Source organism: Myotis davidii, unplaced genomic scaffold (assembly GCF_000327345.1).
Source record: "Myotis davidii unplaced genomic scaffold, ASM32734v1 scaffold207, whole genome shotgun sequence".
In the NCBI taxonomy this organism is placed as follows: Eukaryota; Metazoa; Chordata; class Mammalia; order Chiroptera; family Vespertilionidae; genus Myotis; species Myotis davidii.
Genome location: NW_006298349.1, coordinates 86,401 through 95,606, shown reverse-complemented (window position 1 = coordinate 95,606; position 9,206 = coordinate 86,401). Strand labels below are relative to the sequence as shown.

General features: G+C 62.4%; 1 pseudogene; it reads right to left on the bottom strand.

Moving 5' to 3' along the window:
• Positions 1–347: 347 nt before the first annotated feature.
• Positions 348–9,206, bottom strand: part of LOC107184711 — a 17,305-nt pseudogene continuing 8,446 nt past the window's right edge.

Below are 9,206 nucleotides of genomic sequence, written 5' to 3'. Positions count from 1 at the left end.
GGCTGAGCTGCACATGCCTTGCCCTGCCCTCAGGGGCGCCGGCTCCCCGCTGCCTCCCTGTGGGTCCCACCCACGCTCCTCTGGACCGGCAGCCAGCAGCCTTCAGACATGCATTCCTCCCCCACACACCCCTCCCGTGACCGAGGCTTTCCTCTCCCCCAGGTGCTGGGCTGAAGGCAGGCCTTTGAGATGTCCTGCCCTACCGATGGCTTCCGGCAGCCGGCCCGGTGGCTCCGAGTGCGGCCTGTGCCCACACCCCTGCAGCACAGGGGCCACCACCTGCTCTGCCTTGTGAGGCAGGGCCCACCCCTACCACCCACAGGCTGCTGAGGGTGTGTGTGCTCTGAGGACGTCCCACCATGAGGACTTGGACATCTGGGTTTGGGGGTCTGCCCGGGTGAAGAGATCAGCTCCGAAAGTCATCACTCTCTCCAGGCCCCGCCTGCTCCGGTGGTCCAGGCCCAGGTCTGGAAGGGAGCTGTCTAGGACCCCGTCCTCGTACAAGGCCAGCTTCTGCACTGTCTCCTGTCAGGCTGAGTCGATGACCATCTGTGGTGGCCGCGATGACGCACAGCAGCCCAGGTGTGATCCTTCCATGGCTGTGGGCTGAGGTTCTGGGCCGCTCGCCCATAACTCTCAGGTGGCACCCCCTTGAGTACAGCCAGCCTGCCCGGGGGGTGCAGGGGCCCATGTGATAGCCCCCTTGCAGGGCTGTCTGGCAGGGCTGGGCCTGGGGGCAGTCCACAGTCAGGTGCCAGGAATGGAGGGTGGCAGACACACCAGACACACTCTTGTCACTCTCCACGGGCTGTGTGGGGCCTTTCTGGAGCTGCTCTGTTGCCGGGGCCGAGGTTTCTGAGGGCACTGCCAGGGGCTGCCAGGGACTGGTATTGCTGGTGGACGTGTAGGAGTTTTCCTGTGGAGCAGGGGCTTGCGGCCAGAAGCCTCTACCCCCAGGGGCAGCCCTGCCACTGCGGCCTGAGGCTTCTCCAGCCTCTCGTCCACCTGGGTCATGCGGTCTCCTCAGCCTGGCGGTGCGGGCAGCAGAGGCCCAGCTGGCCCAGAGCCAGGCCTCGCTCAGGGGGCAGGGCCCGGGCCTGGGGTCCAGGTGCTTCGTGCAGATCTGGGAAGCGACTGGGGCAGCCCAGGCTCTGAGGCCAGACCCGCTTGGTATGCGGTCTGGGTGCTTTTCAGGGCACCCACCATCCTCTGCGTCCTCTGTCACCAGGTGTTTCAGGTACTTGGCCTTCGCACCATGCGTCCTCAGAGCCCTGTGGTCAGCCAGGGTTTCCAGAACCACCATGCTGAAGCTGAAGGTATCGGTGTCCACCGCCAGCCTCCGGTCGTGACATGTTCCTCGGGCAGGCAGGCCAGGGTGCCGCTCAGGTCGAGTCCGGGCCACGGTGCTGCTCTGACCAGGGTTGGCCACTGCAAATGGCCGAGACGGGCCAGGCCAAAGTCTCCCAGTTTGGGCATCAGCCTGTCATCCAGAAGGACACTGGAGCTCTGGACATCTCCGTGGGCGAGGCTGGGCCGTCCTGAGGGAAAACTGACTCTCCGGGCTGTGCTCAGAAGGGTGCCCGCGCTGGGCCCGGAGAGGGGAGCAGGCCTGGGCCTGGAGGTGCAGGGCCTTCCAGGGAGCCGCCGGGCAGGAAGCCGCAGACAAGGCAGTGGTCGCCGCTCTGAGCACAACAGCCAGGAAAGCCCACAATGTTTGATGACAAGACTGACTGCTGCTCCACGCGGCCAGGGAGTGCTGCCCCACAGTGGCCACCCCAGGTCTGCCTCCGAGTTCATCGTCTCCACGGCGTTCCGTGCTCCTCAGGATGCCTGTGCACACGTCCGAAGCCACGCTCCTGACCTTCAGCTCCTCTGAGAAGCTGTGGTGCGCTGGGAGTCTCATGGAGGGCCGGCAGAATAGAGAGGGGGTTCCCGGGCAGGAAGGAGCCTGGGTTCTCTAGGCTCTGCTTGGTGGAAGAGGATTCTAGAGATGGTGGCGGTGGCCGAGGGCAGCAGGGCTTCGGACAGGGCAGCACTCAGGCCCAGAATGGTTCTGGGAGCCTGGAAAAGCTGGGAGGAGGTGGGGGATGCTGACGATTGCAACTCCTGGGGCGGGGGGCTGGGGGCCTTGGCCTCAGAGGGTGCAGAGATGGAGCGGGTCCTCGTGGCTGTGGTGCTGGAGGGTGGGAGGGGGACGGGAGGGTGCCAGGCTGGTTCGATGTCCCTCACACGGAGCAGCTGCAAGTGCGTGAGGATGTACATGAGGTTGGTCACACGGGTGTTTCAGTTGATCTGGGGCCACAGGAGCGCGGTCTGATCTCCCCCCATCAGGGCGGCAAGCTGGCATCTGTCACTGGGCTCCAGGGTGTCCATCATTTTGTAGAAGCGGCACATGACCCAGGGTGGCACCTCGTACAAGAATTGTTGGGCAGTAGGACCTGTGGGGCCCCCCGAGCCGGGGTCTCCCAGGCTCAGCCCCCAGCCATTGGCCTCTGTCTCCAGGCCAGGGCCTCTTGGGGCCTCGGGCTGGCCCGGCCCGTGGACACTGACTCTCCATCCTCACCTTCTCACGGCGGCTCTGGCGTGTGGCAGGCTTTGCAGCTGTTTCTACTCTGAAGGGAGACACTTGGGACGTACATCCTGCTGCCGGGGTGCAAGCAGCTGGTGGGATACACTCCTAGACACAGAGCTCCTGGGATAGAGAGCAGTGTTCTTTGAGCTTGGCTGGCTGCTCCAGGCTGTGATTGACATGTCAGGGTTGGGTTTGAGGCAGGGAGTGACCTGGCTGGAGGTGGCACTGAGTCAGGTGGCGCCAGTGCTGGGATGGGCTTGAGGAGGGAGAGCAGAGACACCCCTTAGTCCTCAGGAGCCCTCTGCTTGAGGAAAGTCAGAGTTAGAGGGGGTCGGTGACTAGGCGAGCTGTGCTGAGGCAGCCCAGGGTGCCTGGAGGAGGGTGGGACCCAGCCTGGGAAGGAGAGCATCGGTGAGGCTGCAAGAGGAGCCACTTTCCTGAGCCCCCACAACGGGTCTGGGGCTGCCCTGGGCCCTCCCCATATCCCTCAGGAGACCTACATCACCCGCCCACCCACTGGACAGTGATTACCCCAGACCCTTCCTGGGCACTGGCACTGGGGTGGGCGAGAGCCCCCAGGTGCTGGCACTGGGGTGGAGAGCAGGTGCCTGTTTCAGTTTCTGAGGCCAAGGCTTGGAGGCAGAGAGCAAGGACCCAGAAAGCCACTCGCCTCTCCCACCGCTGGCCCTGAGAGCCCGGCTGGGGAGTCCCTGTGGAGAGGAGCATCGGCCACGACTCCTGGAATGACCTGCGGAACCAGAGAGCCTTTGGGCTTCCTCGCACGGACACCACAACCCGACTTTAAAACATAAAGTTGCCCTGGTTGGTGTGGCTCAGTGGATAGAGCCTGCGGACTGAAGGGTCCCGGGTTTGATTCTGGTAAGGGCACATGCCCGGGTTGCGGGCTCGATCCCCAGTGGGAGGCGTGCAGGAGGCAGCTGCAATGATTCTCATCATTGATGTTTCTCTCTCTCTCTCCCTCTCCTTCTTCCTCTCCCTTCCTCTCTGAGATCAATAAAGATATATTAAAAAATAAAACATAAAGTCACGTAAAGTTCTTTCTGTACGGACTTCAGAGCCCAGATGCTGTCGGATGTGCCCGTGGGTCACACGCGCCCAAACGCCTCTCATTCCTCACAGCCCACAGCCAGGCTGGAGGCCTGAGCGGCTGCAGGGTCCCCGTGGCGAGGCCAGGCCAGCAGCAGGGCCCCAAGCACTCGGGGAGCAGTAAGGTGTGGGCTGCACACAAAAGCGAAGCAAGGAGGGGTCCCCTCTCAGGAGGACACACCTCTGACAGTTTTACTCCCAAACTTCCTCAGGCTTCCTTTGCTCATGCAAATAGATCGGCGGTTTTTCTCCACATAAACAGGGCCCGCATTAAGCCCTGTTGTGCCTCTGCAGTCCTTTTGGGGAGGGCGGGGCAGCCCCACTGGCCAGACTCTGGCCCACCTCCTGTGCCAGAGTCAGGCCCCTGCAGAGGCAGCTCCCTGAGGCCCAGCTTCAGCCTGCCTCCTTGTGAGCTGGTCATGGGGCAGGTGTTGAGGGCAGAGTGAGGGCCCTCCTGGGGACCTCTGACGGGAGGGAGGAGGCAGGCAGTGCCCACAGGGTGGGGGATGGCGGGTGGTGGCTGCATTATTTCAGCAGCAGGCCTCCTGGAGGGAAGCTATTTCTAACTGTGAGAGGCTGGAGTGACTCCCTCCCTCCCTCCCTTTGTTGCCCTTTATTCTTGTCATCCTGGGACCAGCAGGCCTTGCCCGCCTTCCTGGAAGCTCTGTCCCTGTACCGGGAGGGAGACAGTGAGATGGAAGGAAGGGGAGACCCTGTTTGTCCCCCAGGTCTGCCAGGCAGCCCTCACGCACCCCGCAGGCAGGAGGGAGAGGGTTGAGAGGCTTGAGGATATTTTTGAGTCCTTGCTGGTCGTGTCACACCTACCACTCCCCCAGCAGCCTCTCGGGGACCTGGGGAGGGCAGAACCCATCTCAAAAGCCTCCAGTTAGAAAAGGGTGGTTTAGGTCGCAAAACTCAAAGGTCCGGGGCGCGATCAGAAGGCCCCCAGGGGCCTGTCTGGACTCCTGCTTCTCTCAGCTTTTCCGCTCATGTGGGTGGGTCTTATTTTAGGGGGGCTCAGCCCATGTAGCAGCCAAGGGGTCCCCAGCAGCCCCTGCAAGATAAAGCTCCTTCTTTTCCAGCTGATTCAGCCAGTCTAGGGCCAGTCCTCATTGCTTGGCTTCAATCGCATGCCCATATCTCAACCAATCACAGGCAGGCCAGGGCCACTTGCCTACCCCTGGGCCCTGGGAATGGTCCCTGTCCCCAGGCACCAGGTGGTAGGATAGAATAGATCCAGGTGGTGAGTCCCCAGGGAGCATAGCTCCCAAAGAAGGGCCTAAATCCCGGAGGACATGGACCAGGTACCTGTGAGGTTGCACAACCAGGACAGTGCCCTCCTCGCACCCAGGAGAGGCCAGGTTACCCGGGGCTGCCCTCCTGGCTCCTGGGTCCACCGCTGACAGCTGAAGCTCCCCAGGAGGCAGGGAGGAGGGGAGGCAGTGGGGGAGGGCAGAGCCTGCTCCTGAGGGAAATAGTCAGGTGGCGGCTCCAGGCGGAGCTAATCAATGCTGCTTCCTGCCGAGCGGGAGGGGCCCAGTGTCCTGTTTCCCAGGCTGCCAGCCCTGCCTCACGTCTACTCCCCTCAAATCAATGCCCAGGCCGGCCAGGGCCTGCGGTGCCCGGGACAGGCAGGGGAGTGTGGCCTCGAGGGAGCCAGACAGTCACTTTCTTGACCCCTTCATCGTGCCCGGCAAGGTGGGCGGCCCTCCTCCCAGGCACCCCTCTCACTGCGCGCTCAGGCCCGTCCAGGTCTCATTTCTTCACTTACCCACCCGGGTGGCGTTTCTATACCTTCAACCGGAGCGATTGCCCCGTCATCCTCCCTGATGCGCCCACGGAGCCTGGCACAGGCAAATGCACACATCCTGCCATTGTCACAGCCACGGCTGTTGTCGTAGGGAACATGGCGTTGAGGGAAGGGACTGGGCCTGGGCTCTGCGTGCTGGGCCTCCTTTCTCCTGGCCCCGTGGGGCGCAATCCTGTGCCCCCTAATTCCTGGCCACGGGCTGTGCACCTGGGAAAGGCAGGTCCTCGACCAGCCGGGTGTGGCTCTCATGAGCTGCCTGTGGGTAGAGGTGAAAGGAGGGTGAGCCCAGGCCCTGGACACTTTCAGGGGGAGCGGGGAGGAGCCAGGCTTCTGCCAGGAGCTGCCCTGTGGCCCCGGTGTCTCTCATCCCGTGTCCCTTTGTGCCTGTGTGCTGAGCCTGGCCTGTGAACGCTCTGGACAGACCTGTCCCTGTCTGTACAGACGGACATGCCTTGTTGGAGACCCACAGGAAATGAGGCGCCTCGGAGAGTGGCTGGTGTGGGAAGGAGTGGGACGGGATGGGGAGGCCCTGGTGGGCCGCCCCGGAAGGAAGAGCAGTTTGGGCATAAAGTCTAGTGACAGAATTGAGCTGGTGGCATCGAGGGCTGAGTGACTGGACAGTGCATCTGGAACAGGAAGGCTGAGGGGACTGGGCCAGTTGAGGGGCGTAGGGCCAGGCCTGGGGACTTTGGCTCTCACAGCTGTCCTGCGAGAGTGAGCTGGGCACGCATAGCCCATTGTACGTTTCAAGGGTCTCCTGACTCTGGGGCTGGGGCTGGGCTGAAATCCTGGGGAGGGGGTCGGGGGGGCGGGGAGACACCCAATGGGCTCCCGGGAGGAGGTGCCCTCGAGCGCTCTGAGGAGCTGCCGTGGTACCAGACAGACACCAGCGAGGGACGGCCTGGTCTTCACATCTCAGCCCATGATTAATTTATGACTGAAACAAATGCACTGGCCTCGTCATATTCAGACATAAATATTACAGAAGCCAGCAGGCAGCCTGCTGCTCTCCCAGCCCAGCCAGCCCAGCAGCAGGCTGCTCCCCGTGCCCGGGTGGCTGGGTGGCCTTGGGAGCCACCTTCCCTGCCTGGGCCTCGATTTCTTCAGCAGAAGGAGTGGTCCCTGTGGGCCTTCCTGCCTGCGCTCTGAGGGCACCGTGGCAGCAAGGGTTTCTTAAATGGCTACTATGTGCCAGGCCCAGGGGAAGAGAGAGAATTTCAGATTAAGAGGAAGCTGAGCACTGGGCAGAATCAGAGGGGTTTACAAGGTATGTTTTGTTTTTAAAATATATTTTTATTGATTTCAGAGAGTAAGGGAGAGGAAGAGAAAGATAGAAACATCCCACCAGCGATCTAGCCTCAACCCGGGCATGTGCCCTGACTGGGAATCAACCGTGACTTCCTGGTTCACAGGTTGACACTCAACCGCTGAGCCATGCCGGCTGGCTGGGAAGGTGTTTGTTGCTAGAACTCCTACTGTGTGTGGGACAACTCCCTTTCCTGTCATTGGCTTCTCAGGACCTCAGCAAGGAACTTGTCTGCGTCCCGCACGCCTGGCCTTGCTTGGGGCATCCCTTCAACACCAGAGGGTGCAGTGCTGTGCACCCTGCCCTGGTGGGGGGAGGGGTGGGGGTTGTGAGCCCCTTTGTTCACGGACAGGAAGCCAGGAGGCAGCCATGAGGGCTGGTTAGAGAGACCCCGGCACACATCCTGCCCTCTGTGCCTCAGTCTCTGCATCTGGAATATGGACGCGCTCCCTGGAGGTAGGCTGGCACCCATGGGGCCCGGCGAAGGGCCATGCACCTGAGCCCTTAGCAGCTGCTTATGTGATGTGATGGTGGTTGAGAACTGAATTCTGGCACCAGAGGTGGGCCAGGAGGGTGGGATGTGGAGCCTGAAGGGCTGGCCTCTGCAAGGACAGTCTCTGCTCAGGGGCCTGGGCAGGACTCTTGGCGTGGTCTGTGACTGGCATGGAGAGTGGCCCTGGGGCGTCTCGGAGGCCGGGGAGCGCTGCTTGTCTTCCCTGGCTCCCTGGTGAGTGGCAGGCTGGGAGCTGCTGCAGGTGGGTTTAGGGTGGAGAATGCCCTGGGCTCACCTTTGTCCTGGGAGCTGTTAGAGCCTAGAGACAGAGGTGCCCAGAGGCTTCTGTCCTTTCCAGCTGAGACCACCGCCTGCTGAGGGGATGCGCTGGCTCCCCTGGGGCGCACAATGAGCCCCCCGGGGGTGGGGGGGTGGGAGCCATTCTTTCTGTGATGACCTGAGCCTCCCTGTTCTGGAAAACGGGAGGGGACGGTGGGGAGCTGAGTCACTTCCCTCCTGGGTCATTTCGAGGGAAAAGGAGAAGTTTCCTGAGAGCCTTTGGCCCCCTGGGAAGTTGGTCTCTGAGGGGAGGAGGAAGCCAGGACAGCTGTGCCAGTCAGGGCGGGATGGGGTGAGGGGGGTGGTGGCTGGAACCTCCTGGGGTGTCCCTCTCCCCGTTGCAGGCTGGACAGCCATCCTGGCGGGGACAGACCCGGCTCTGAGCCCCACTCACCCTCAGCAGCTCTGCAGGTAGGCGCCCCCCCCCCCCCCTTCCTGTGTCAGGGCCAGTGACTGCTGAGGCTGCAGTGGCAGCAAGGGGCCCAGCCAGGTCCAGGCCGAGTCTGCGCCTTGACGGCTCTTCGGCAGCGGGCGCCGTGCTGGGTGCCTGGGGAGGCACTCGAGGACCCTCACTGCAGGCCCAGGAGGCGGGAAACCTCACTCCCCACCTGATCCTGGGAAAGCATGGCCTGGAGAGCCGACCTGACCTGCTTCCTCAGCTAGTCAGCAGAGGTGGTGGGATTCAACCCAGCACAGCCTGAGGTTGGGAACTCTCTGGATGGCCTAGGCCAGGTGGCAGCTACCAGCTTCCTGGGGCCCAGAGCCTGGGCAGGAGCCCGGCAGGTAGGCCTGCACTGGTCTGTCTGTCTGAGCGTCCAGCAACCTAGGCGTTGGCCGGGAGGCATCCTGCCCCCCTCGTCCGCCCCCAACCCCCACCCCTCCGCTCTGCAGCCAGCCTCCCGCAGCTCAGACACATAATTACATTCCACATGAGGCCGAGGGCCTGGGACTCATTCCAGGCTTGTGCTCTGGGCACAGACCGGCCTCTTTGGCCCAATGCTGTGGCTCCAAGGTGGAGCGAGGGGTCAGACGGGTGATACAATGGGGTCTCCCCAGGCCCAGGCCCAGGCCCAGCGGCCAGGAGGGAAGTCCTGGGCCCTGCAGGCGGCTGAGATCAGAGGCCCAGACAATGGGCCCAGGAGGCTGGGAGGGCAGGGTCCCTGGGGACAGGCTGGGAAAAGCCCAGCCTCCAGAGGCAGAGGTGGCAGGAGAAGAGGGTCACAGCGGGGTCAGGTCTGCAAAAAGGGAGAACGGAGGGGAGCAGGGAGGGAAAAGCAGGATTTGAGAGAAGTCAAACAGCGCAGGATGGAAGCGGGAGGCTGTTAAAGAGGGGAGGTGGTATGTGTGAGTACATGCCTGGTGTGCAAGGGAGAAGAATTCTGAGAGGTGTACAAGCCGGGATCTGGGTGTATAAGTGCACATACTACCCTGAATGTACATGTATGAGTGTGTATGTCCCTGTGCACTTGCAACCTCATGCATGTCAGGGCGTGCATTTTGCATGTGTGGGTGAACTTGTGTATGGGTTGCATGCAAGATTCCCTGGACTGTGTGTGCGCTCTCTGTGCACCTGTTTGTG